The sequence below is a fragment of the Schistocerca serialis genome, chromosome 9 (genome assembly GCF_023864345.2).
Source record: "Schistocerca serialis cubense isolate TAMUIC-IGC-003099 chromosome 9, iqSchSeri2.2, whole genome shotgun sequence".
NCBI classification, from domain to species: domain Eukaryota; kingdom Metazoa; phylum Arthropoda; class Insecta; order Orthoptera; family Acrididae; genus Schistocerca; species Schistocerca serialis.
This window is the reverse complement of record NC_064646.1, coordinates 133,449,015-133,474,743: the sequence shown is the minus strand read 5'-3', so window position 1 is coordinate 133,474,743 and position 25,729 is coordinate 133,449,015. Positions and strand designations below refer to the sequence as shown.

Here is a 25,729-nt window from a genome sequence, read left to right as displayed (position 1 = left end):
ATTCTTAATTATGTATTTTGTAACTATTTTTCTTCAATAATAATAATAATTATTATTATTGATAAACGGTGGCAGCTGCTCTGTTTATAACCACAGCACTGTAATCTTCCACCTGCCTACCTCACGACGCATTTGTAGTGGAAAGTACTTGCAACAAGTTCCTGAATATTACGTAATTTTTTGCCATTTCCTGTCGTTCCAAAATTTCATCTTTGCATTCTCTCTCTCTCTCTCTAAAACACACACACACACACACAAGATAGACACGCAGCAATTGTTGGCAACACTACACGCTGTAAACACGTGCACGTTGAACACACAACGAAAAAGTACAAGGGAAATCAAGAGAAATGGTGTAGTAAACGTGTGTGAAAGTCGCCGAAAATCGGTCTTCTGGGCTTTGAGAAACGGACCAACATCTCCAGGACGACATTCATGGACTGGCAACATTGGATATCGTAACACCAAACGATAATTTATCCTAACGAAACTTGTGCTGCAGAAGTCGTTTCTAATCTCAAAAACAAGAGAAGACCATGAGAAAAAGTAGCATAGTAACACATTTGTAACTACTATATGATGCATTTATTGTACGTATAAAACCAAACATGCTTCGTAAATAACAGAATTCAAACAAGTATGGCAGAAAAACGGATTGTCTTTCATTTAGTTGCAAAGACAGCACAAATCCCCATGACTTGCTGAATTTAACTTGCAGAAGTAAATTTGAGCCAGTTTTTGTTCCAGTGTAAGCACCTCAGCAAGTTACTTGCTAGTTGACAGACGCCTTGAACACCAAAATTTTAAAAGAATATTCCCAAGATACGGTAAGAAAAAAAAAGAAAACGGGTTTTAACTTGTCGCCGAAAACCTTCCGAAATGGGTTGCGCGATGTCAACTATCGAACGGTAGATCAATATCGATTTGTATTTTTATCACCAGATTATAAAAAAAGTGGTCTGAGGTGTAATGCAAAAGATCCCCCGAAGGCGCAAAGTGCGCACGCCGTACGGTATCTGATAAAATGCTGCAAAAAAAATGTAATCCAAGTTAGAAACTAGTGTGGAAAGTTATGGAGATCACAGTTACTAACGTCTGTCAAGTCCAAGCAAGTTGAAGGAAAACAACGACATATTATGGAAAGGAAGGTAGACAACCTTATGTCGTATGAAACTTTTAAGTGCACAAGATACACTCAGGAAATGTGTAAGGAAAAATCAAACTAGAACTGATAATGGAAAAATTGGTTAATGGTAAAATAATCTCCAATACTTCGTGAGATTCATGCAATTATCCTGAATCAATAACTTGCCGCATTTTCGTTCCTGGCGGCTAGTAGACCAAACTAAGAAATTGCATTTATTTAAGAACAGTTTAAGCATATTTGGATTCTCAATGAGAGTTGCGATGGTAACTCTGTTATTTTCGTGTTTTACAATTTGATATTGGTTGGTTGGTTTGGAGGGATTAAAGGGACCAGACTGCAACGGTCATCGGTCCCTTTTTTCAAAGACAAAGAACACCCACAGAGAATAAAAACAAGGAACAGAAGAGATCACAGACGATACAGAACAAGAGAAACGGAGACAAGGACAAGACAAAACGAACTAAAACCACACAGAGTGTGACGGTGGTTGGCCGACCATAGAAATAAATAAGGAAAAGCCAACCACTTAGAAACACATTAAAAAACCAGTGGAAAATCATAGGCCAAAGGCCAGAGTCAACACAAAACAATAAAATAAAACAGAAACACTCAGAGTAAATGATAAAATCCCCCTGCCCGAATAAAACGTAAAACTAAGTCAGCCATAGTGGAGTCGTCTGTTAAAAGGGCAGGGAGCGTAGCAGGCAGCGCAAATGTCTGCCTGACCACTGCTAAAAGGGGGCAGGCCAGCAAAATGTGGGCCACTGTCAAAGCTGCCCCACAGCGACATAGAGGAGGGTCCTCCCGGCGCAGTAAATAACTGTGTGTCAGCCGGGAGTGGCCAATGCGGAGCCGGCAAAGAACTACTGAGTCCCTGCGAGTGGCTTGCAGGGATGACCGCCACACAGCCGTCGTCTCCTTGACAGCACGGAGTTTATTGCGCATTGGCAGTTCGAGCCATTCATCGTCCCATAGCGCCAAGATTTTGCAGCGGAAGACTGCCCGCAAATCAGTCTCTGGGAGGCCAACGTCCAGAGATGGCTTACTGGTGGCCTCTTTCGCCAGGCGGTCAACATGTTCGTTACCCGGGATACCGACATGACCGGGGGTCCACACAAAGACCACAGAGCGGTCGCAACAGGCGAGAGTATGCAGAGACTCGTGGATAGCCATCACCAAACGAGAACGAGGGAAACACTGGTCGAGAGCTCGTAAACCGCTCAGGGAATCGCTACAGATAACGAAGGACTCACCTGAGCAGGAGCGGATATACTCTAGGGCACGAAAGATGGCGACCAGTTCAGCAGTGTAAACGCTGCAGCCATCCGGCAAGGAACGTTGTTCGGAAAGGTCCCCTAGAGTGAGCGCATATCCGACACGACCAGCAACCATCGAACCGTCAGTGTAAACAACACCAGAGCCCTGATACGTGGCCAGGATGGAATAAAAGCGGCGGCGGAAGGCCTCTTGAGGGACTGAGTCCTTAGGGCCCTGTGCCAAGTCGAGCCGAAGGCTAGGGCGACGAACACACCATGGGAGTGTATGCAAAGTAGCGCGGAAAGGAGGTGGAACAGTGAAACCCTGGAGCCCAGAGAGAAGCTCCTTGACGCGGACCGCTATTGTACAACCAGACCGGGGCCGACGTTCTGGCATACGGACGACCGACCGCGGGAACAGGAGACGATAGTTTGGATGCCCGGGCGAGCTTAGAACATGGGCAGCATAAGCGGCCAGCAAACGTTGGCGTCGGAACCGCAGTGGAGGTACACCTGCCTCCACTAGTACGCTGTCCACAGGGCTGGTGCGGAAAGCACCAGTGGCAAGGCGTATCCCGCTGTGGAGAATCGGGTCCAGCACCCGTAACGCAGATGGGGATGCTGAGCCATAAGCCAGGCTCCCATAATCCAGACGGGACTGGATTAACGCCTGGTAGAGCCGCAACAGTGTAGAGCGGTCGGCGCCCCAGTGGGTGTTGCTCAAGCATTTCAGAGCGTTTAGATGCCGCCAACACGTCTGTTTCAGCTGCTGGATATGAGGCAGCCAAGTCAACCGGGCATCGAAAACCACCCCCAAAAACCTGTGGGTCTCCACCACAGCAAGGAGTTCGTCGGCAAGATAAAGCCGCGGCTCAGGATGGACTGTTCGGCGCCGGCAGAAATGCATAACGCAGGTCTTGGCTGCCGAAAACTGAAATCCATGCGCTACAGCCCAAGACTGCGCCTTACGGATAGCGCCCTGTAGCTGACGTTCAACAGCTGCAATGCCAGTAGAGCTGTAATAAAGGCAGAAGTCGTCAGCATACAGGGAAGCGGAGACAGAATTTCCCACGGCCGCAGCAAGCCCGTTAATGGCTATTAAAAACAGACACAAACTTAAAACAGAGCCCTGTGGCACACCGTTCTCCTGGACGTGGGAGGAACTATACGAGGCCGCGACTCGCACGCGGAAGGTACGACACGACAGAAAATTGCGGATAAAAATCGGCAGAGGACCCCGAAGACCCCATCCATGGAGCGTAGAAAGAATGTGATGACGCCACGTCGTATCGTACGCCTTCCGCATGTCGAAAAAGACAGCGACCAGGTGCTGACGGCGGGAAAAGGCAGTACGGATGGCCGACTCCAGGCTCACCAGATTGTCGGCGGCGGAGCGGCCTTTACGGAACCCACCCTGAGACGGAGCCAGAAGGCCCCGAGACTCCAGTACCCAATGCAAGCGCCGGCTCACCATCCGTTCAAGCAACTTGCAAAGAACGTTGGTGAGGCTAATGGGACGGTAGCTGTCCACCTCCAGAGGGTTCTTTCCAGGTTTCAAAACGGGGATGATAGTGCCTTCCCGCCATTGCGACGGAAACTCCCCCTCGACCCAAAGACGGTTGTAAAGATCGAGAAGGCGCCGCTGGCAGTCCACTGAAAGGTGTTTCAGCATCTGACAGTGGATGCCATCTGGCCCAGGAGAGGTATCAGGGCAAGCAGCGAGGGCACTGCGAAATTCCCACTCACTAAATGGAGCATTGTAAGATTCTGGGTGGTTGGTGCGAAACGAAAGGCTCCGACGTTCCATCCGCTCTTTAATGGAGCGGAAGGCCTGGGGGTAATTTGCAGAAGCGGAACTCATAGCAAAATGCTCTGCTAAGCGATTGGCAATGACGTCGGAGGCAGTACAAACTGCTCCATTCAGTGAGAGCGCAGGGACGCTGGCAGGTGGCCGATAGCCGTAGACGCGTCGAATCTTGGCCCAGACCTGTGAGGGAGTGACATGGAGGCCAATGGTGGACACATACCGCTCCCAGCACTCCTTCTTGCCTTGGCGGATAAGGAGGCGGGCCCGCGCACGCAGCCGTTTGAAGGCGATAAGGTGGTCGAGGGAGGGATGTCGCTTGTGACGCTGGAGCGCCCGCCGGCGATCTTTAATCGCTTCAGCGATCTCAGGCGACCACCAAGGCACAGCCTTCCGCCGAGGGGACCCACAGGAATGGGGAATGGCAGATTCAGCGGCAGTAACGATGCCGGTGGTGACCGATTGAACCACCGCATCAATGTCATCGGTAGAGAGAGGCTCAAAAGCGGCAGTGGAGGAGAACAAGTCCCAGTCAGCCTTATTCATAGCCCATCTGCTAGGGCGCCCAGAAGAGTGGCGCTGTGGTAGTGACAAAAAGATCGGAAAATGGTCACTACCACACAGGTCGTCATGCACACTCCATTGGACAGACGGTAAGAGGCTATGGCTACAGATTGAAAGGTCAATGGCGGAGTAGGTGCCATGCGCCACACTGAAGTGTGTGAAGGCGCCATCATTTAACAGCGAGAGATCGAGCAGCGACAATAAATGCTCAACGATGGCACCTCGACCTGTTGCCACTGACCCACCCCACAGAGGGTTATGAGCGTTGAAGTCGCCCAATAGCAAGAAAGGTGGCGGCAATTGGGCGACCAGTGCAGCCAGGACATGCTGCGAGACATCACCATCCGGTGGAATGTAAAGACTGCAGACGGTAACAGCCTGTGGCGTCCACACGCGTACAGCGACAGCCTCTAAAGGCGTCTGGAGAGGGACAGACTCGCTGTGCAGAGTGTGAAGGACATATATGCAGACGCCACCAGACACCCTTTCATAAGCTGCCCGGTTCTTGTAATAACCCCGATAGCCACGGAGGGCGGGGGTTCGCATCGCTGGAAACCAAGTTTCCTGGAGAGCAATGCAGAAGAAAGGGCGAAGGCTGATAAGTTGGCGGAGCTCAGCAAGATGGTGGAAGAAACCGCTGCAGTTCCACTGGAGGATGGTATTGTCCATGGCTGAGAAAGGCGTGACGGGACGGGGAAGGCAGATTACGCCGCTGGGTCACCTGCTGCCTCCGATTGAGCACCCGTGCTAGTGTTATCCATGGCGTCTGAGGGACCGGCGAGTTCTAGGTCCTCAGCGGACGCCAGGATCTCCACCTCGTCCTCAGACGCAGAGCTGTAAGGTGGCAGTGGGGTGGCTGCCACCGCGAGTTCCTTGGGCTTAGAGCTCTTCTTCTTTGATTTCTCACGCTGCTCCTTGGGTTTAACTGGCTGGGAGGGCTTCACTGATTCAGTCTCCGGGACTGAGGAGGATCGTGAAGCCCGTCGACCAGCTGATTGCGGGCACTTACACCACTGGCGGTCGTCAGCCTTCCCACTGGTGGAAACCTGGGAAGGGAGGGACCCGAGGGACCCCTTGCGAGCGTGAGAAGCCGAAGAAGTTGGACACTTCTCCGGCTTAGAAACAGGGACGGACGTCCCTGATGGGGGGGATGGTGTTGCCCCTGAGGTAGGTGGCGCAGGAGCAACCCGGTGGGTAGAGCCCCCCACTGGCAAGGGGGCAGGAGGAGTCTTACTGGTTATCGAGCTGGCTGGAAGTCGTGAAACTGATGGGGCGAGCACAGGTGTTGTAGCGGCAGCGTAGGATGACGTCATTCGCACGGGATGTAATCGGTCGTATTTCTGCTTGGCCTCAGTATAAGTCAGTCGGTCCAGGGTCTTATATTCCATGATTTTGCGTTCTTTCTGGAAGATGCTGCAGTCTGGCGAGCAAGGTGAATGGTGCTCCCCGCAGTTGACACAGATGGGAGGCGGGGCACATGGAGTATCGGGATGAGACGGGCGTCCGCAATCTCGACATGTGAGGCTGGAAGTGCAGCGGGAAGACATATGGCCAGACTTCCAGCACTTGAAGCACCGCATCGGGGGAGGAATATAGGGCCTGACGTCACATCGGTAGACCATCACCTTGACCTTTTCCGGTTACGTATCACCCTCGAAGGCCAAGATGAAGGCACCGGTAGCTATCTGATTTTCCTTCAGACCCCGATGAACGCGCCGGACGAAATGTACACCTCTGCGCTCTAAGTTGGCGCGCAGCTCGTCATCAGACTGCAAAAGAAGGTCCTTATGGTAAATAACTCCCTGGACCATATTTAAACTCTTATGCGGTGTGATCGTAACAGCAACATCCCCCAACTTGTCACAAGCAAGTAACCGTCGTGACTGGGCAGAGGATGCCGTTTGGATCAGGACCGATCCAGAGCGCATTTTTGACAAGCCCTCCACCTCCCCAAACTTGTCCTCTAAATGCTCGACGAAGAACTGAGGCTTTGTTGAGAGAAAAGACTCCCCATCAGCTCTCGTACAAACTAAGAATCGGGGCGAATAAGTGCTACTGCCATCCTGAGATTTACGTTCCTCCCACGGCGTGGCCAGAGAGGGGAACGTTTTCGGATTGTACTTTTCAGCATTAAATTGAGCCCGAGAACGCTTAGAGACTGCTGGCGGCTGGCCGCCAGCGAGAGATGATGTACCACGCTTCATTGCGGGTCATCCGCCCTGATGCCACCTACTCCGACCAAGGGCCCTCCCCACGGGCGCCACCCAGCCACAGCAAAGGCCACCTGGCAGGATGGCCATTGCCGGGAGTCCTGATGCCCCAGGGAGATGGGCATCTACTCCTTGGCATACGTGGGGAGTGAACGGCGCAGGCATCAGTAGAGCGATCCCTGTGTTGTCAGGGGGCTACAACCAAGAGGGTACATGGCGACCCCACCACAACGGACTGGCTACCGTGCTGGATCTTAGGTGCAAAAATGGCCAAGGTCGTCGTCACAGTTAAAAGAAACACTGCAGAGTGCAGCGTGGTAATCGCCCAAGAGATCGATAATGAGCGGGACACCATTGCAACGACGAGAAAGACGGCTATAGGTCTAATTGCACAAAGGATACAGTGCACCATGTAAGGTGCCCTTCCCCAATTGGCTCGCTCTTCGGAATAATTTAGATAGATGGAGGTCAAACCCGAGAGGGGACCATCACATAAGGCCGAAAAGTTTGAGACTCCTTTTAGTCGCCTCTTACGACAGGCAGGAATACCGCGGGCCTATTCTAACCCCCGAACCCGCAGGGGGTACAATTTGATATTGCCTCTTACATCTTTCAAATAACTTGGCCTGTATTTATATTCATCTCTATAAATGGTGGTGATCAGGTGCTTTACTATTCTGCTGCGGCGTGGTAAGGGTTAGACTGTAACCAGTGCCACCTAGGTGGCATTGGTTAGACTCAACAACAGAGATTGGCAGCCTTCGGCCAGGCGAGACGCTCGGGTTTTGTAGTTTATTAAAGATGAGCTGTTGTAGCAGTTAGTTTATAATAGATTACTCGCTAAATACATATATTACTATTTACTTCATACTGTGAGCTTTGCAACTAGGACAGGCAAGTGCCCTGAGACTACTATGGACAATATCTGTGTAGACCAATATAGGAAAAACGTCATATCACAAAACCAATAGTAAATGGTCTATCTGACCTGACATGCAGCGTCTAGTGTTAAAACATGAAACTTGTCAGGATAAAAAAAATCAGTTAAGTCTGAGTACAGAAGGGTAATAAATCAGTCAAAAACTGAGAAACTCAGCAAATTCCTCTAAAACATGAAATGGATGTTACGATACTTCTGACTCAAATGGAAAATACAAAGCATTCATTAATAAAGTCACTTAAACTTTTGAAAATTTTTCCCCTGAAGGTAATTCAAAACACAGAAGTCAAAAAATAAACCATGGATTAGACAAGGAATAAGGGTATCACGTGGGACAAAAAGGAGACTTTTCCTACTATCTAGGGAGAGCTCTGATGTTAGCATTGTAATGCATTACAAAGAATACTGCAAAAAATGGAAGCAAGTAATCCCAAAATCTAAGCAGCTTTATTATGAGAAAGAGATAATTCCATCAGGCAACAAAATAAAAACTGTGTGGGATATACCGAAGACAGAGACAGGTGGGGCCAAAAAGAAAGAGGGACAGATAGCTCTAACAGTAAATGAGACTTTGGTAACAAGTGCATGTAGTGTTGCAAACCTCTTAAAAAAAGTACTTCATTTCTGTTACTGACAGGTCGAGGGTATCAGGTTCGGTGAACAGTGCAATGGAGTATCTGAGACCAGTCTCTAAAAATAACTTCAGTAAAATAGAAATGACACTCACACCGCCTTAAAATCTAAGTATTCTAGTGGGAATGATAACATATGAACGAAGTTCAGCAAAGAGTGCTCATGCGAGTTAAGTTCTATCTTAATCAAACAATGGAAAATCCAGGATGGAATGTAACAATATTATGAGAATAAAGTTGCTACTCACCATATACTGGAGATGCTGAGTTGCAGATAGGCACTACAAAAATACTCTCACAATTATAGCTTTCGGCAGTTAAGCCCTTCATCAACAATAGACACACATATGTGCACACACACACACTCATGCAAATGCAACTCACACACATGACTGCAGTCTCAGGCAACTGAAGATAAGTCTTTGCATCATTATTCGCTTGCGTCTGAGCTGTCTAACCTGTAAGCAGCAAATAACCAAGGGACCTACGCTCAATTCAGATATAGAAGGATCATGGACACAAACCCAAAGGCAATACAGTAAATAACACATTTATTTAAACAATAATTTACAATAATGCAAAATCTGTACAACATACAGGTTGCATTGGTTTACACAATCAAGAACAAATTTATATTACTCTGGTCTAGCCAATACAATGGGTGGTGTGGCTTTCACAATGGAATGGCACCTTATGGGCTCCCTGTTGCTGACAGGTTGACAAACAAGGCTCAGAGAAAGTTTAAAACACGTGTATTAAAATAATTACACTCCTGGCACTAACAAAGCTGCCAATCATGCTCCAATATTAAAAGGAGGTAACAGATAGTGAAGATCAGACTTGCTTGAGAAGTATTGCTATAATTAAGGACTGCAGTTTAGTAATGACTCACAGGACGGCTAGAATATCCCCATCTTTAAAAATATTTAACTAGCAAAATTTTGAGGCAGTAAATTGCTTTATGGATATTGCCATGTTAAAAACTTCAATTAATTGATCTTAGCAATGGTAAAACTCACAGTGGCTAGAAGAGTCCAGTGTTTAAGGAAATTTAAAGTGTTTAACCATAAAAATTCTAAAGAAGCTTCCTTCCCAGAAATCTTAAAGGACTAGGGTTTCACGACATTTAAAAAAATGTAATGGCCCTCATCCTTGGCTTACCCCAAATTCTGAAGGGAAGCTAATCAAAACATTTTAGTTCTCATCACTTTAAAGGCACAGTTACCAAATAAGTTGCCGTTAATCAAAGAAGTGAGCCTGAACAACCTAAAATATTACACTGAAGTTTGCTAAACAAGTGAGTGTCTTCAGTTCTCAAAATCTAGGAAATCTAAAATGTACATTGACTAGATGGGCCATACTTGTCAACAAACACTATGGGTGCCACAGCCAGCTTTTTCCAAGATGCACCATTGACCACAAACAGCAACTGCCAGTCTATTAAACAGAGCCAAGTTACAGGGCCCCACACTAGCTTTTGCTTATAACAGTCAACAAGTGCTCACTATCCAAAGGAGGCTCTGCCAGCAGTAACTGCTCATCCATATGGCATCCACCGATTAACACACTCCACCAAGTTGCCTCCTGAACCAGGCCGCAGTATTGCTGTGTCCTCACTACCATGATTCCTAGCAAGGTGCATTCCATTCAACTGACCCCTCAAGTTGTTTGCCACCCCTGAAAGCATTGTGACGTCACCAGCAGATCTTTTTTTTCTACTCCCTTTCTATGAATTTTAATTCCTTTTCCAAATATCTGCTTGTGTGTCTTATGTTACCATAAGATCGAACATTTTCATCTCCAGATGGCTTCAGTAATCAGAAAGGTAAAAGTTTAAATAGAAATATATTTGAAGATGAAGTATGTAAAATAAATAATGTTCTATCATATACAAGCAGCCCACCAAAGTACTAAAAATGTGCTGACTTGGCAGCACCTTCCTTGAGTTTTCTTTGTAACCAGTCAAGTTGTATCTCAATAAATGCTGTAGAACATGATAGGAACACCCATTTATAAAAGACGAGATAGACAAGTGACCTCTCATTACAAACACATCTCCCTCTTCTCATGTTGTGAAGTAATTTTGAGATTGCAGCCTCAACAGAATATTGAACCACCTTCCTCAGCTCAGTCTGGCTTCAGTACAGGCTTCAATACTGAGAAACCACTAAATACTGAGAAACCACTTAATGACCTCACAAATTCAGTAGAAACATGCAAGAAAAATTACCCTGTTGACATTTTCTGTGATCTTGGCAAGACCACTGAATGAGTAGTTCATAAAATTATATTAGGGAGACTAACATAAGTTCCCTTTCTGTGAATCAAGTCTTATTTTAACAGTAGGAAACAGAGGATCTTATCAACAAATGATGCAACTGGAATAAGACTAAATTTGGTGAGAAGAAACATTAAATATAGTGTTCTATCAGATTCTGCGTTCAACTTGCTTCTGTTCTTAAGGGCCTGTACCTCAATTAATAAAAACAGAATCAGTTGATTATCTGTCTGTGTGACTGTTTTCTCAGGAACAGGTATAGGTTTCAAGTTGAAAGTTATGTTACGTACTCAGGTCTCTGTCCCTTGGCAGTGTGAAAACTTTAAGCCTCTAAGTCATTGTAATAAAAAAATCCTGCCATTTATGTCCGTATTTCATTACTCTCAGACTCATTCATCTGGTACTTCCAGTTGACCTAGAATCATGAAATTTGACAAGAAGTAAAGTTTCATAGTACAAGTACAGGAAAAAATCCAAAAATTGTTAATTTGTAATTATAGCACATAATAAAATATTATTTTGCCATTTGTTGTCTCTCTGTCTGTATGTCTGTTAATACCTCTTTGTCTCAGGAATGTTTTTTTGTATCAAGTTGAAAATTATGTCATGTACTAAGTTCTATTGTCACTTGGCAGTGTAAAAAATTTAAGCTTTTAAGTCAATGCAATCAAAAGATATCGCCATTTATGTTACATATTTTAGATACAAACTCATTCATCAAAACCTGTAGATGAACTGTCTGTATATGTTTCGGGCCTGGTGGTCTAGCAATAAAAGTGCGCCTGGAAAGTGAGAAATCATGGGATCACACAAATCTCAGGTGGACCACAGATTCTTCAATCTTTGTTTTAACCTGGCCTTCACCTCTCAACAATGTGAAGAATTGCCAGAAACAACATGTGATTCAGATTACACATTAAAATGGTACATTCCCTTTCCCTGGATGGATGCCTGGAGTAGGTAAGGGACACACAAGTCATCAAAGAGGCATCCAGTCAAAAAACTTGTACCAGGCCATTGAGCCACATAAAATTTTGTTACAATCTACATACATAGTTAAGTTTGTACACTGCCCTCAGAGTGCAAGTCCTACTTACACTTGTTTACTTACATAGCTGATTTACATGAGAAATTGGAGGGCACTTCAGAAACCGTACTTGCTAACAACATATAAAATGATAAAAGACACAAACACTTTCAACTTAACAGCCAGGAGAATAATGGCGCAGGTTTACAACTGATTCACAGTTAGTGGTTTAACCCTTAGTCTTACAATAAACTCATATTATGCTATTCAAAGCAAATAAAAATGACTTCCAGGTACTAGAAGTAGGGATCAATAGGCAGACAGCAGAAGTCTCAGAATGTGAAGTTTCTATGCATCCAGATGTATAATGAATTGAGATGAGACCAGCACCTGGATAAGTTAACCAAAAGGTTCAGCTCTGCCCACTATGCACTCAGTCTCTTTTGTGTTAGCCTGTAGGGAGAATTTTCATAGCATACTTCCACTTAATACTGTATTTATTCTACAGGAATGCGCAGCAATAATATTATGTTAAGTTGGTAATTAAACATCTTGCAAAAGCCTCTTCAGGGCTCTAGATATTCTAACACTTGCATGACAACAAGAGAGAATTTGGGATTAACTATGCAATTCACAGTTACAATGCTACAAGTAAAAAAAAAATCTCTTATAAACTATGCATTACTAGAAGGGAAGTAATTCACTGACAGACTACGCACAACTAAAAGTAACAATAATTTGCATAAACTGTGTAGGCTAATGATCACAATTGGGTTTTATATTCTGCCACTAAAGTCTGTAACAGGTTAGAACAGAATAGAAACTTTATTGTCACATAACATGTCATATGCAATCAGATGATTGGGACATAAGTGATTCATCAGTTTAAAGCTACTTCTAATTCTAAGTATACAGAATAATTACAGGTATTTTGTAATTTTAAGTACCATAAAATGATTTAAAATAATCAAGTTGAAACTAAAGTAAAATTAAGAATAAGTGTTTACTTAAAGTACTTTTTTAGCATGACAGAATAAAATGTAACATTAGGCACAGTTATTTGTGGCAGTCAGTCATAAATTTTTCTACACTGTAATAATATTTTCTGGCTAGGTATTTTTTAAAATGATGTCCAAATTCTTCTGGTTCATAATTTCTAAATTTTTCACAGACTTTATTTCCCAGCCACATACCCATATAGTAAGGAGTCTTCTCCAGCAGTTTTAGCCTATGAGTTGGTAACTTATACTGATATTTGTTTCTTGTTTCATAATCATGCTTAAACAGGTTATCCTCAAAAAGTTGTGGGTTTTGTTTAGAAAACTTAATTGTCTAATAGATAGAGAGGCCAGGAACAGTCATAAGATGGTCTGCACAATTGCCTTTTTTCTGCACCTGCCATTGTCCTAATGATTTTTTTCTGTAGTATAAAGACTTTCTGTAAATTTGTTTTCTCTGATTCCCCAAAAATTATACCATATCTATTCACAGACACAAAATATGCATGATATACAACTTTTTTGACTGGTGTTTCTATTATACTGCTTATAACATTCATTGCAAATATTAGATTATTTAGACGGTGACAGATGGCATCTACATGGTCTGCCCGTGATAAATTCTTGTTCGGCATTACACCTAGAAATTTGGTACAGTTTGTGGTGGCAAGGCGATTGTCCTCATATGGTATTTCTAGTATATATTGTACAGTTTGTTTTGTGGTAAAGTGAATTGTTTGTTTCTTCATTAGATTTAATTTGAGACCATTATTTCTCACCCAGGCCTCAATTCCAGCCAGAGACAGCTGAAAATGATTTTCACTTTTCTTGCAACAGGCTGTTACTGTAGAGTCATCCGCATAAAGAATAGTGTCTGAATTTATGTTAGTTGGCAGGTCATCTATATAATACAAGGACAATATTGGCCAGGGATAGAGCCTTGTGGTTGCCAGTAGACATCAGACACACAACCTAAAATTTTTGGCTGTTCAAAAACAATGTAGAAGAAAACCTCATTAACCACCCTTTCCGCAGTTTATCAGAATATTTGGACACAGGGATGTTAAGTCAATATAACTGTAATATTTATATTAAGAACATTTTGACTTATGTATAGACAGCTGATAGTAGTCTGAATATTTAGACAACTGCTTGATTTGAAACATTAGAGAAAAACAGCAGCTGAGAAGGATTAGAGAAAGAGCAATGTGTCCCTCCCCCCTCACCCCCCTGCCACCACATTGGAGCTGTTTTTCCCCTAATATACATACACATATTCCGCATAAAGAATAAAGGAAATAGGAACAGACAAGATCTTTGAATGTGCAGCCATAAAGCTTACAGATCTAAATCTAATTGTAGCTACAATTTACCATCCCACATCCAGTAGTATTAACGATTTTCTGTTACAAATGGACTTGTTTCTACCCAAATAAGTCAGTGGAAACAGGATGTAATTATATGTGGTGACTTTAATATAGACTTTCTCACCCACAACAGAAACAGGGAGACATTGATTAACATTGCAAAAACTTACAACCTGCATGGCCTTGTAAACGAGCCCACTAGAATAACACCCACATTCAAGACAGCTCTAGATCAAATTTTTGCAAATAGAAATAAACTTAACCAACACTAGAAGTATACAATGCAGGATTCAGCAACCACCAAACCGTCATTCTAAAGGTCAATGTTAGCAAATATACCTCAAACCCAGTTCCACCTAAAATTTTACGAAGGTTTTTCACTCAAGATAACTTGAACGAGTTAAATGCCCTCCTTAGTAAAGAAAAGTGGATAGAGATGTACACAGCCAGTGACGTCAACATGAAATTCAACATATTTCTTGACACAATGAGCCGCCACTTCGAAGAGGCTCCAGTAATAATAAATAATAATAAGAGAAACAAAACTTGGATTGCACCAGCTATACAAAACATGTTATGTAAACAAAATAATGACTCCCCCCAACTAACAGAATACTATAAAAACAACACATGTATCCTAAGAAGAGTGACAAAACAGGCAAAAAGGATGAAAAATGATGAGTACATTGAAAAATCCAGCAATAAAGTAAAAGCAATGTGGAATATTTCAAAAATTTTGTACACACAATTGCTGAACCATTAACTCACCTCTGTGACTGTTCTTTCCAGGCAGGCACTTTCCCTCAAGCTCTGAAACTTTCTAAAGTAATTCCTGTCTTCAAAAAAGGTGATAATACAGATATGAATAACTAAAGACCTATCTCAATCTCATCCTGCTTTTCTAAAGTTTTTGAAAAAACAATGTACAAAAAACTGATGGACTTCATTAAAAAAAAAAAAGATTAACTAAGTTTAGCCCAATGTGGGTTCAGAAGCAACAAATCTACTGAAACAGCAGTATATGATTACATAAAGACGCTATTAGATCTGTTAGACAAAAAGCAACCCATAACAGACATATTTCTGTATCTGTCAAAGGCTTTTGACACTGTTGACCACAAAATATTGCTGGAAAAAATAGAACACTATGGTATCGGAGGAATTGCAAACAATTGGATTGCTTCATTCCTAACCAATCAGAAGCAGAGAGTCAGCATGAAATATACTAATAGACAAAGCAACTGAATAACTGAAATCCTATTGAGTAATAAAACTGTAAAGTAAGGTGTACCACGGGGTTCAGTATTGGGATCTCTACTTTTCCTCCTGTATCTTAATGACTTGAGCCTGAATGTAGATGTACATAAAACAATAATATTTGCTGATGAGACAACTGCACTCCTCAAAGGGGAGAATACAGAGGCTGTGCAAAAAGCAGTGAACTTGGCCACTGAACAACTCAGCAACTGGGCTAAAATCAACAGATTAACTATCAACACCAAAAAGACAGCTTCCATGAACATTCACACAACACAAAATGCAAATTCCTCTCAGCCACTTGTCACTGTAAATAACCAGCCAATAGGTACTGACACTGTTTTCAAATTCCTGGGTCTGTGGGTTCAAGATAACCTGAAATGGAATACACATATGGGAAAGGTAAATGCCAGAATTAGTATTGGCTGTTATGCATTGAGTGTACTGAAGTTATGTGCTAGCCTGAAAATATTAACCACCGTGTACTACACTTACATACAAGCCCACCTAAAACATGGTGTGATATTCTAGGGAAATTCTCCAACTGCCCTGAGCACATTCAAAATCCAGAAGAGAGCAATGAGGATTATTACTGGAAGCAAACCCAGAGACTCCTGCAAAGCCATCTTCAGAAAGTTGGAAATCCTTACACTTCCTTGCCTATACATTCTCGAGACTCTAAAATTTTTCAGAAACAACATAGTGCCAACTGACTCCAGAGTCATAAAAAATAATGAAATACATAAACACAACAGCAGAAAAAACTCAAATCTTCACGTTTTACATACAAATACTCAACAATCTTCCCACTAGTATTAAGTCCATTGAAGACAACATAAAATTTAGCAAAGCCGTGAAGTCATATTTGTTGTGTCACTGTTTTTGCTCCATAAATGAATACCTAGAACAGTAATCTTGCTATTTATGTCAAATTGAAACACTGAGCAATGGAGTGAAGTTAACTTAACCAATCTTTGCAATATAATACATTATGTATGTTAATATATGTTAACATTGTTAACTGATATTTTCCAACATCCGTAACACACTGTGTACCATCAGATCACATGGAATAAATAAATAAAATAGTGTCTGAATTTATGTCAGGCAGCAGATCATTTATATAATACAAGAACAATATTGTCCAGGTTGCCAGTAGACATCAGACACATAATTGAAAATTTTTGGCTGTTCAAAAACAGTGTAGAAGAAAACCTCATTAGCGACTCTTTCGGCAGTTTATCAGAATATTTGTATACAGGGATGTTAAGTCGACATAACTGTAATGTTTATATTAAGAACATCTTGACTTATGTATAGACAGCTGATAGTAGTCTGAATATTTAGACAACTGCTTGTTTTGAAGCATTAGACAAAAACAGCACCTGAGAAGGATTAGAGAAAGAACAATGTGTCACCCCCCTGCCATCACAGAGGAGTTTTTTTCCCCCCTAATATACATACACGTATCTAGAGGTAATTCACATAATCATCAGGTATGGCTAAATTAGAGCAAGCCATAATTTGTTGTCATTACACTTTGCAGAAGTAAACTATATTGGCTGCTTTCACTTGCTAACATATAACAGAACACAATGTGTGACTTAATGAATGAATGGAAAGTACTGCAGAAACATTGTTATAACAGCATGATATAAAGTTTTCAAGTGCTGAGAAGCCAGAAGCTCAGAGCTGTCACAAAACCAGCGCAATATGCACAGAAACCAATTCAAAACATTATCTCAAAATATAAGACCCAAGGAAAAATGTCAGAAAAAAAGGTGATCATTACAGGGATACCACATAGACACTGTCTGTTAGCATTCTCTTGAGTTAATACCAGCACAGGGAAAGTCAATAGGCTCTTCGAATAACACTATGATTACAGTGCAAATGCCTTTGTGGCACCGATGAAATCGACATCAACGTTGATACATCCATCTTTGGACTAAGCTACGATTATCTTTGGTCTCTTCTGTCATGACTAGTTCTTTGTGAGCCTTGCTTGTGTTTTGGTGAATAAATGAACTACTGTGAAATGGGGGTTGTTTGGTGTAACTAACCCGAACTTCCCACTCACTGATGACCCTGAGTTGTAACGTCTTCCGTTTTCGCCATTTTACTGTGTCCGTGACTTCCGCGTCGGTTATTTTCGCATGTATTACATCGACACAGCATTCAAACAATGACTTCGGCCCAGTGCCTAATGCCGGATTTTGTGATCGACATGCATCGTGTTGCGGGTGATGTGCACCCCCCCAGGACTGCAACACAATGCCTCTCACTCGATGATTACGCCGATTTCACCGGACGTTTTTGAGCCTGCAACAATAAGTGAGGTTAGGAGTGTGCATGACTGTGGCTATCAAACGCCTTTGTTCCGACCACATGTGCCCTCCCTCATCGACTGTGCAGTTACCTCTTATGGGTCTCCGTGCAGTGCGGGACCAATGCCGATTTCTGCAAATGCTTCACTGGGCAACCTACCACCGCCAGGACAACGATTTGCCATGCCGCAATCCATGCAGTACCATGCGGATACCTGCCACATGGCCGGAACTGCTTCGTTCACAGGTCAACCTCCTCAGCATCTGACCACATCCGCGCCTGCCTCAGTTCAGCATCAGCACATGCCTTCCTACTTCGATACCTCGGCCTGCAACAGGAACAATAACTTGTTATCAGTGCCTGACCTCCACCTCTGTTCCACAGCTATGCCTCAGTGTTTTGTGCCACGACATTCACCTTATCTGCACACCATATTGAGTGGAGTGACTATGAACAGTGAACATTCACACATTCTGTCCCACGTTCTACATCATTTCCCACACTGTGCTTCTGGACAGCCCGCACCTCCGCAGCCTCCCTGCAACACAGGTGGCCCTAGCTGTGATAATATGTCAAGCTTTCTGCAGACTAACATGCATTCTCAAACTTTGAACTTTTTCTCACCTGTCGCCCCCGCGCCAGCTCCAGTCGATCTTCCGCTACCATTCTCACCACATCTCGGTGCCTCATCCGCATCAGTCTTCTGCGATGTGTCAATCTGAACACACCCGCAACGTGTTGAGCTTCCGCAAGCACAACCGACACATTACGGTGTCTCACCCGTGTCAGCCTTCCGCGTCACGACGGATCGTGCTCAACCACAATGTGTCATCTTCACGCTGCCACTTGAACAGCCATCATTGCCACATCCCCTGGAGGCACACTCTCCTGGGATACTACAGCAACAACAGCTTGTTTCAGGCAGTGCCCCGACGAACTCAACTCAACCTGTTCTCCGAACATTTTACAATGCTTACCAGAACTGCCGCTGTTTAATCCCAACAGAGCTACAACCTGGTTCAAAATTGCAGACGAAGTGTTCGACCATTACAAACTCGATGAGTCAACCAGGTTTCTGTGCCTCATCACGCACCTGCACGACCAGGAGGACTTGATTGCTGACCTCATCGATGTCCCAGACTCATCTACCCAGTACGCTCTAGCCAAAAAGAAAGTTCTACATCGGCTTGCACGCTCAACTGAGGCAGCAATATGGCAAGTTCTCCACGTCGAGCAACTAGACAATGACAAACCTTCCTGGCTCTGGAGATGACTATGTGCCCTGGTCAGTGCCGATCTACTCTCTCTATATATACTAAGATGGTATCTGTTCTTTCAGACATGTCTGAAAGAACAGATATTATCTTAGTATATACATAGTTAAGGCTCACCGGCCTCTTGACCATCTTCTTCTTCTGTGTGAATGCACAAACAGTGCCCGAACTCTTACGGGAATCAGCAACGCGCCGCGAGTAATGAGTATAATGGGCAGGGGCACTACGAATGTAGTGCGGGACAATACGTTGAGAATGTAGGTTTCGCAGGAGGCTTGCCAGAGATAAATCCCCTGCAGTCGCACTATCCTCTGTGTCCTCGGTGGCTCAGATGGATAGAGCGTCTGCCATGTAGGCAGGAAATCCCTGGTTCGAGCCCCGGTCGGGGCAAACATTTTCATCTGTCCCCGTTGACATATGTCAACGCCTGTAAGCAGCTAAGGGTGTTCATTTCATTGTAATTTCGATCTACTCTCTGACACAGCTCTCCTCACCATCTGGTCAGATAAACTATCTCCTCACATCCGCTTTGCTCTGGCACTGTGCTGACATTCTGCTCGCTCCGGGAAGCAGTAAAGAAGCTACTGGGACGTCACCGGCTCCGCCCACGGTCACACCCCCTCCTGCAACCAAGCCTGCTGTGTGGACCAAACCTCAGCCACCACCACTGGCATCGAACGTTCCACAGGAAATGCAACTGCACCACCATTACTGTTACTTCCACACACGGTTTGGTGAAGCGGCACGAACTGTAGACCACCCTGCTACTTCCCAAATGGCAATCACAGGTAGGTCCGGGTGCCACCTCCTGCGCACAACATGACAGGCAACCCCCAGTGCTCCATTCTGTCTGGGAACGACCAGGTAACTGTGGATGACTTTACATTAAACACGTTTCGTCGGGATACGATTTCCTAGTAGACACAGGCGCTGATGTTTCGCTGCTGCCTACGCCCTTAGCGTCGTTGAACATCCACCCTCATCATACTTCACTGCAGACCATGAATTCAACTAAACTACAATGCTCGGGTTCGACTTCCCATGTCATCTCACTCTCTGCAAACTGCAAACTCAAATGGACTTTTTTAGTGTGCGAAATTGATGAACCTATATTAGGCATTGACTTCTTGCAATACCACAAACTTTCATCAGACCTAGTGCGAAACACTGTGTTTCATCACCCATCCAAGACTCACTTCCCCTGTGCTCCGTCGAGCAAACCCCCCTGTGACACATCGGTCTGGGCTCATCTCATCCGTACATGCTTGTCTCTGTCGACGACGTTACAAGAAACAACTCACAAGTGCCTTGTCAAGCTTGAAAACATTGTTCGCCTACACAGGGAAAACTTCGAGCTCTCCCTCCGGCTCCACGAAACTCAGCTCCAGCTCTCTGATGCAGCAAAGGAATTACAGACACTACAGTAAGGGCAAAGCAAGGTCAGTAAGTGCGCCGAATCTGCTTGCAGTCCCAGCAATCGAGCCTCTGTGTGTTTACCTCCCACTACCCCTCGCAACTGTACTATCAAGACTGCCATAACATGTAGTGACAGCTCCACAGGGCCACACCCTCCTAACACGACAGTGTTTGACACTCGGCCGGACACAAGTGCGCATGTGCGACGAGCGTCACGTGTTCCTGAACTGATGGCTCCTACCCCGCCCCTCATGGACAGCACCTCAAACTATGCAACTTTGGCTCCTACGCGCCACTGTGCAACCACCATTGACAACACAAACAGTGCACTCGCACCTAGTGCTTCACCCATGATCTTGCTGCCACAGGCTGCCCCCTCGGACAGTGGACTCACTAACGGCTCACGAGCTCTACCAAGCTCTCCTGACCACGGTGCCACTGCTTAGGGCCGGTGGCCATCTTGTCGCGTTTACTCCTGGGACACTTTGCTGCCTCGGCTCCCATCGGATTTGTCGAGTGGCTCCGAACACCACAACCAAGCCTCGCCTGCCCCGCCTGCCACACATTGTAAAGAAACTGCTTCCCGCGCCACTGGCAACATTTCCGTCATCACCAACGGCACGGTTCACAAGCTTTGCCTCACGGCACTTCCCCCAATCTCCAGTAAACCACGTCGACTTTGTCCCGTGCGCCTCTCCGACCTTAAAAATCAGATTTCTGAACTACTAAGCTCCAGCGTCATTGAACCCTCTGTCAGTAGCTGGTCTACGCCCATACATATGACACCCAAGAAAGATGGGTCCTGGCACATGTGTGGAGACTACTGTCGACTAAATGCACGAACAATTATGGATACCTACCCCATACCCAACATTGCCGACTTTACCAGTTCCCTCGCAGGTGCGACCACGTTCTCTGTCATTGATTGCAAACGGGCCTACCACCAGATCCCTATGGCACCTGAAGACATCGAGAAGACAGCAATCACCACCCCGATCGGGTTATTTCAGTTTTGATTCATGCCCTTCGGTCTGAAAAACGCAACCCAGACCTGGCAACGCTTCATCAACGAAGTGCTATTCGACCTAAAATTCTGCTTTGCATATCTTGATGACATTCTTGTGTTCAGCTCCTCCATCAAGGACAACATTCGACATGTGCAAACTGTTACGAACACTCTCGCAGCAGCAGGCATCGAGACCAACCAGGTCAAATTGCAGCTACATCAACACGCTGTCACTTTTCTTGGTTTTCGGGTCTCTGTTGACGGCATTTCACCGCCCCCTGAGAAAGTACAAACAATACTAAACCTACCCAGACCTTCGTCATTCAAAGAGCTCCAGCGCTTTCTGGGAACGGTTAATTATTATCACCGACATCTACCTCGGGCTGCGGCGATTCAGGCTCCACTGACGGATGCCTTGGCAGGCACCCACACTTCTGGATCTCGGCCCGTTCCATGGACTCCTGCTATGACTGACTCTTTCACTGACCTCAAAAATCTTCTGGCCAAGTCCTGCACCATCGTGCATCCTCATCCCAATGCGTTAATGTTTCATCACCACAGACGTGAGCGATACTGCCATCGACACTGTCCTTAGCCAGACAATCAATGGCCAAACTTCGCCTCTGCAGTTCTTCTCACGCAAGCTCACCAATGCACAACGGAAATATTCCTCATTTGACTGGGAGTTGCTCACGGTCTACAAAGTGATCAAGCATTTTAAGACTGATGTTGAGGGACACCCTTTCTATGTTTTAACGGACCACAAACCCCTGGCTGCGGCCATTACAAACCTGCCAGCTGACCCGCCTCCTCGCCGCTTCAGATACATGGACTTCATACCTCAGTTCACCACCGATGTCAGACACATAAAGGGTGCTGACAATATAGTTGCTGATTTCCTTTCATGAGTCAATGCCATCCATTCGCTGTTAGACCTTTCTGAAGTGCCTAACCTCCAACCCGCTGACGAGGAAACACAAAACCTGATTTCAGACTCTACCTCTTCAATACACTTTGTCCGCACCACCTTCCCTGGCATATCTGGTGCGATGACAGTACGGGCACATTACGCCCCCTCATCCCAACCACGCTCCGTCGAGCTGTCTTCAGTGCATTGCACAATTTAGCCCACCCCTGTGTGCGTCCGCCTGCCTCGTAGCAGAGCACTTTGTGTGGAGAAATGTCAACAAGGACTGCCAGCAATGGGCACACTCCTGCGTTGCGTGCCAATGCTGCAAAGTACACAAGCACACTTCACCACCCCTCATCGCCTTTTCGATCCGTCCTGGGCATTTCCAGCATATTCATATTGACATTGTCGGCCCTTTCCCCCCCTCTAACGGCTTTTGTTATGTTCTCTTGTCTCTCGACTAAACAACTCACTGGGTTGAGTCTGTCTGCCCCCCCCCCCCCTCCCTCCCCACAACATTATGGCAGAAACTGTTGCTCGAGCTTTTGTCGAGTCACGGATATCGCGTTTTGGATGTCCAGCTATCATCACGACTGACCAGAGCAGACAATTTGAGTCAGCCCTGTTCAACAAGATTTGTAACATTTGCGGCATCCGGCGCATCCATACCATAGCATATCACCCACAAATTAACGGGCTAGTTGAGCGCTGGCACCGCACTTTCAAGGCGGCTCTTCAATGCCACAACTCTCTATGGATGGAGGCCCTTCCCCTTGTGCTACTCACCATTCATGTGATCTATAAGGAAGACCTCAAAGGCACAATAGCCGAGTTCGTATACGGCCAGAACATTGTTCTCCCTGGCGAACTTGTGAGCCCTTCCGCTTCACTCCCTCAGTCTGACTTACCTTCCTTCGTGGACCGCGTGAGATGCCAGTTCATCAACCTCCATATCCCTCTGCCCACCAGCCACTCCCGCCTTAAGGTTCACGTCCCGAAATCTCTGGACAATTGCGAGTACATCATGCTCCGAGATGACACTGTCCATTCTCCGCTCCAACCTCCGTATATCGGCTCGTACTGAGTTCTCCGGCCCTCCGCCAACACCTGTGACATCCAGATGAAAGATTCAGCTGTTACAGTCTCTCTCAACAGACTTAAGCCTGTTCATGTCGAGCCTTTTTCTACCCCCCTTCAGGCCACGACTATGCCACTCACTGCCATGGCTCACGACGCTCTGACCACTCCCTCCACGTCGGACTTCCAGCTCCAATCGTCGAGCTCCCCTCTGACCTCGCCCTCTACTCTGGTCTCACACACTCCATAGAGTGACCACATGCTCCCCACGACGAGCTTACCTACGATGACGCCCTTGCCGCCGGGCCCTTCGCCGGTCCCTCCGACCTCTCCACCGTCGCCTGCCTCGCACTGTCGAGGTTTCTCACCCCCCCCACCCCCCCAATCTTGAACATATCCTCACTCGAGATGTTTGTGCCTGTCCCCCCAGACATAATCCACGAAATCTCAATAATACTGCACAATTATACACTGTCCGTTGTGTGTTTCTCTCCATCCAGTGCTCATGACAATCTCCTCCATTCCCTGGCACCTGGTGAAATGTGTTTCCCTCCCACCCGACGTTGACCTGGACATGCTTTGTGTGTTCGCCATGCCCACCGGAGACAACATCATTGTCGCTCTGTTCCATCTGCAAACCGCCAGCCTACCTGTCGCCGCACGACCAGCACGCCCAGTATGACGCCTGGCTTGCTTCAACGACTTCCAGGTTTGGTGGCCGAACCTTCCTTCACGACACGCAGCTTCCCGACAACGCTGTCGAGCTGACCGTGGTCCGGCTGCCGCAGACCACTCCTACCGACACCATAGTAACCCCCCTCCCCCGGCCCGGCCTCTCAAGAGTACTCCATACTGCAGGAGAGGGGGGGGGGGGGGGGGCCTATGTGGCACCGATGAAATCGACACCAACGTCGATGCATTCATCTTTGAACTAAGTTAAGATTATCTTTGGCCTCTTCCGCCATTACTAGTTCTTTGTGAGCCTTGCTTGTGTTTGGGTGAATAAAAGAACTACTGCAAAATGGGGGCTGTTTGGTGTAACTAACCTGAACTTCCCCCTCACCTTCTTTCTCACCACAGAGAAGATGGAGAGAAGTCTCTTCACTTCAGAAAGAATGGAACATATTTGAACACAATAGGCCAATCAAAGCTAAGCCAGTCATTCAGAATTCTTCTGAAAAATATGTGTCCGAATAAGTGAAATCCAGTGCCTCTACCACAAACAGAATCAGAAACAGCTATTACTGTAGACTACTTTTTATAAGGTAACAATTCTGCATGAGTAAAAGCAGCAGCACCAGTAGCAGTTGCAACACGAGCAGTATCAGTAACACTATCAACAACATTAGCAGTAACAACATCAACATCAGTAGGAGGAACAGTACCTTCATGATTACTATCAACAAAAACAGTACCAGCATCAGACTTGCTACCGACTGCATGACAGTGTTTAGAACCATGGAAACTACTATTACTGGAACAAAAAGCCCACACATCTAAAGCGCAAGGATGTTTTATATCCAGGAACTGGGAAAAAAGTTACGCAATATACAGATAAATGATTGTGGGGGAGTGACAAATTACAAAAGAAGAAAACTTATTTGTTAATGTAAGTGAGTCATTAGAAATAACAGTAGTAAAAATAACAGCAAAGGAAAATCAGCACTTTAACATTTAAACTAATACTTCATAATTATTTATATAACAAATTACAAGTGCTAGAAGTAAAATTAGAATATGATCTACATTTTGATTTCACTTACAGGTCACAGCACTGGATGTTAAAACAGCAGATGAAAACAGTATTAACTTTTGAATGAAAGTATCTTTGAGATATTTGGTTTATTCTGCATTTTTGAGCTTAGGGTTTAAGAGGATGATAACATATTTCTTCTTTTGTAAATATATATTATGAATTTTTGTTTTTATAATTGTTCTGTACCCTTGAGGAAGGCAATGGCAAACCACCTCTGCTAGGACCGTGCCTAGTCAGTGGTGCGGGTCTCCCACATTGTCCTCTTATGCTCCTCGGAGTTTGGGACCTCATCATCATCACCTTTGGGCAGCCCCTTACTATGTATGTATGGCACAGAAGTATATTTATTTATTTGTCTAGTTATTTTTTTTGACCATAGGAAATCTCTCTGCGTAGAGATACTGGTGTTATAGATGTATGATAAAAGTAAACCTGCATTCTAGTACAGTTCCATAGTGTGTACTGTGTCTCCAATTGTGAAT

The 25,729-nt window shown here is 45.1% G+C and overlaps 1 protein-coding gene across 1 annotated transcript in view; it reads left to right on the top strand.

Annotated features, from left to right (window-relative positions):
* The first annotated feature begins 998 nt into the window (after positions 1 to 998).
* LOC126419331 (uncharacterized) overlaps positions 999 to 25,729 on the top strand; it is a 105,744-nt gene continuing 81,013 nt past the window's right edge. The window contains exon 1 of the mRNA XM_050086516.1: positions 999 to 1,148. The gene's annotated coding sequence lies outside the window, so the exon portion shown is untranslated. The remainder of the gene's footprint in view (positions 1,149 to 25,729) is intronic.